Here is a 4,740-nt window from a genome sequence, read left to right as displayed (position 1 = left end):
AAATATTAAATACTAAAAACATTATAAAATTTAAAGTATATAAATCATGATTGTTGACTGACGTTTTGTGGTATATATATATATATATATAAAACTCAAATGACCTTGTAATGAGTGTTGTAACCACACATCCTGTTTACGACTTCCGGTTGTGCATGTGTACATAAATATAAACCCATAACAGCGTAAACAAATAAATACAAATAGCTACTTTTGCAGAATTTGACCTGCGGACTGAAATATTAGCGTTATTATTTAGAAATTATTATTAATAGGGGAAGGGTGGGGGTGTTTTGCAACTATTCTGTATTACAACTATACTGTCGCAATTTTCTTACAAATAAATCAACTTTGACCCGTTGACAACTATAAGAGCATTTTACAACGGCGATTTACCCACGTTCTTCCTTTTTTTAAAAAAAATATTCTTCATTTTTTAATACACCTTTCTTAAAAACATTCATATATTTTCTTCTACACTACCAACATAAATAAATAACACCGAAAATGTTGTTTTTTTACAAATAAATAATCAACACAATAAAACTTATTGTTTTACTGTGTACGTTTTCAGCGTCCCAATTGTTATTTGTTTCGTGTTTAAATTATCCAATAAACAATTGTTAATACTTTCTGCTTTTTTACCATCGTTTATTTCCACATTGTCTTAATTAGTTTTATTGAACTTATTATTAACATGAATTAAATATTTGACCCAATGGGACATGAATGTTTAAAATAAATGAAAAAAGTAACATTTTATTTTCTATTTAAAAAGCCATTCTTAACATGGGGAGAGTGTTTTTAACTATTCTGTACTTTCAACTAACAATTTCATTTAAAAAAAGATAACAAAATTTGAATTTAACTTGAAGTATTATGGTATCTGTTCAGTGAACATTTACCTATAAGTATGGAAAACCACTTATAATTCAATTGCTGTAAGTTTTTTTTTTTTTTTCCAAAATAAACAATTATAAACAAAACGACTCGTAGAAATCTATCTATATTCTTTTTTCATTTTTATATACTTTCATGGAAATGTTTCTGTTATGTCACAAAAACTATTTTCTTTACGTCAGAAGTGTCACGCTCATACATTAATTACATAACTAATCTAATATACTGAGCCAACGAGTCACGGGTAGCCTAGTATATATATATATATATATATATATAATTTTTGTTTCTGTGCTTTTATTTTTCTCTTATGCAGTGCTGGATAATTTTTCAAGTCAGCTACGTGGAGACATATTGTCTGTACACCTACACCATTTTTTCAATCTCGACAAAAAAAAAAAAATGAAAATATCATTAAAGAATGATTTAAATAAGCTGAAATGACTCATTCTTAATCGTTCTATAGTTTTATGAATAAGTATAAATGTAAATACTTTATGCATCTTCGTTACAGGGCGCAGGTCTGCTGCTGGTTGTACTCCAGTAATTTATTTACACATTGATGGAGTATTTTGCTTGTAGCAAGAGGTATTCCCAAATGGTCATTCATCTAGATACTGATCAGGCTCAATGTTGCTTAAAATCCATTATCTGATGAGTACTATCGTGTCAATGTGTTTTAACCGTAATTATAATTTAACTAGTCAAAGTTTATTTATTTATTTATTTATTTGCTAACTGTTATCCTCATCTTTATAGTTGTTGTTTCACGACGTTTCAGCCAACTATTCCTCTTTGTCATGTGGTTAACTGCAGCAGGATAAGAATTCTGAGTTTCTTAGCTGTAACCTTAATAATAACTGTCTTCCATAGTTGTTGTTGTCTTACCACATTTTGGCCAACTAAGTCTCTGGCTAACTTTGGATAGGATTGAAACTGCTAACTCCAGACAATCCTTAACTAGAATTAAATGCATTTATCCACTGCCCCACATGAAATCATTCATCCCCCACTGTATTCTCAAAATCTTGGACCAACAGTTTAGAAGTTTGTAAGATCCTCTGAGCGAATTAAGACGAAAATGAGGCCTTTTGTATAAAAGCCTCACAATTAATGGAAAAATGAATTACAAACATACCTCGCCAGCTATGTGCAGTAGGCGCACATGCCTTTGACCTACTTTTGTAAGTTCTCTCTTCATGTGTGGCGGTTAAAATTAGTTTAGGGTAAAATTGTACAAAATATTGAACAAACAGCATTGCAAAATGGTGCTGTTTATGAAGAGGTAGAAATATAAGTATACTTTTATGGAAATACTCGACAAATTCCTTCATTTTGAGTAATAGATAGCACAATCACATTGACTGCCAAGTTCACATTAAATCATCAAAGTTAATCGATATCGAGCCTGGTTAGTACCAGATATATGACCATTTGAGAATATCAATCACTGTCTGTGTGAGGATGCAAACACTAAAGAACATCACTGTTGATTTCATCCTTAGCTCTCCAGCAGGGTTCAGCAAATCTCATTCTTTTCTCTCTGATGAAAGCTGAGATCCGAGGATCGTGTGCATAGAGTTGCTCACTCGTTAGGTGCTGCCTCCAAGAAAAGTTAAGTTGGTATGAGGTGTGTTCAATAAGTTTCCAGACTTTTTTGTACAGGCATTTAAAATTGTCGTAGACGTTTGAAATTTCAGTATATTATTGCTATACATCTTATGAGATGACTGACCAATTTTAATGATTTGAAGTTCAAATGAATAGGTGCAGCAGTAATTGGAATACACCCTACTAAAGCCTTAGTGTTACAGCTGGTGAATTTAAAAAATGCAATCTGGACGTGAGGACACTTTAGAAGAACGATATGCAATAAAATTCTGTTTTAAACTTGGGAAAAATGCCACAGAAATGTATGAAATGTTTCAGACTGCTTTTGAACCACTTTGTATGAATTGTGCATCAGTTTTTTAATGCCATAAGAGATTCAAAGAAGGCAGGGAGTCTTGAGGGACAGTAAGAAAGTCAGAACACCAGAGTTGATTTTTTTTACATACGATCCACCATTTATCGAGGCCCAGAGGCCACTCGGGGATAAAGGTTAATGAGTGTACAGTAGTCAATGGGACAATATCGTAGTAATCGTTAGTAGTGGAAATTTGGTAAATTAGATGACTAAAGGGGATGGTTCATCAAGAACTTGTTTTGATTGAACTTGAAGACGGCCAAATGGTAGTCAGTTTGAAAGCAGGCAAACAGAAGAGAGTTCCACAGAAAGAAGCTTTGTTCATGGAATTAACGTCTAGGTTTAGGAACAGATAGAGAGTGGGGGGTGGGGGGAATTATTGATAGTGGTTTCAGCTAGACGAGTGTTTTTCATGAAAATTTTGTGAGGAAGAATCATTGATTGGAGCTCAGACAAGCACTTGTCATGAAAATAAGGATAAAGCAGGGACAGGCTCGCAATGTTTCTCCTGTGGGAAAGAGTTTGCAGGGAAGAAAAAAGGGCATCCCCTACGAGGCTACAAAGTCTATTTGGAACTCTGTCAAGGCATGATAAGCTCTTTCTAGCAGCTCCTGCCCAGATGTGGCAACAGTACTCCGTCCTTGGACGTACCTGGCTCTTATACAGATAGAGAATTGCATCAGCAGTGAAATATCTACTGGAACGGCAGAAGGATCCCACCATTTTTCCAGCAACCTTGACAACGTATTTGATGTACATGTTTCATTTCAGATCAGGAGTAAAAGTCAGATCCTGAAGCTTGTCAAAACATTGAGCCTCCCCAAGATGAGAGTCATTCATTTCAATTGGTGCCAGGCAGGAATCAGAGCATTAATGATGTAAATATAGAAGCTTGGTTTTAGATGCATTAAAATTAACTAGATACCTCTTTCTCCATTGTACGATGTGTCCAAGATCAGAGGAGAGAGAATCAGAGAGAACTTGATCATTTACAGCCTTTGGTGTGTTACCATAGATGATAGTGTCATCAGCATAAATGTCTACGAATGATTTTAGGGTGTAATTTAGGAGATTATTAATGTAGATCAAGAAGAGAGTGTAGCCCAGAATGGACTCCTAAGAGACGCCCGTATTAATATTGTGAGCTTCTGATTTCTGCTGATCACCCATTACTCTCATTAACCTATCAGAGAGAAATGATTTAATAATTGAAAAAACATTTCCAGCTATACCATAGCTGGAGATCTTGTGAAGTAGATCTTTATGTCATACCCTTTCAAAGGCCTTTTATATGTCAAGAGCAATTGCCCTAGAAAGTTAGCCTTCATCGAGAGATTCACTAATCCTATAAGATATAGCCATTAGCATATCTGCTGTAAATCTAATAGAACAGAAACCATATTGAATGTCACTAAGAAGATTATTTTTGCTTAGGTGGTTGACTACTTCTCTATTTAACACAGATCCCAGCAACTTACACATGACGCACAGGAGACTTATTGGCCTGTACTGAGAGGGAGGTGACCGATCGCCTGCATTCTTAAATACTGGATATACTGATGAAATTTTCCAGGGTGTTGGGAAGCATTTCTCCTCAAGACAACACTTAAACAGTTTTGTAAGTATGGGAGCGCATTTTGGTTGAAGCATTTTTGCACTATAATATAAATGCCAGCAGAGCCAGTTGCTTTATGGAATCAAGGTTTTGATTAGCTTGGCGACATCATGCACAGATATTCGTATGTCACATAGTGTGTTTTAGATGCAGGAGGAAATACAAGGAATTGGCAGCCTTGATTACATGGGGTAGAATTAGCTGGGAAGTTCTTGGCAAAGAGTTTAGCTTTGTCTGATGCTGCCGAGATTACCCCAGG

The sequence above is a fragment of the Euprymna scolopes genome, chromosome 7, assembly GCF_053919585.1.
Source record: "Euprymna scolopes isolate OS-2025 chromosome 7, ASM5391958v1, whole genome shotgun sequence".
NCBI classification, from domain to species: domain Eukaryota; kingdom Metazoa; phylum Mollusca; class Cephalopoda; order Sepiida; family Sepiolidae; genus Euprymna; species Euprymna scolopes.
The sequence above is the reverse complement of the archived record's forward strand: the minus strand, read 5'-3'. Positions refer to the sequence as shown.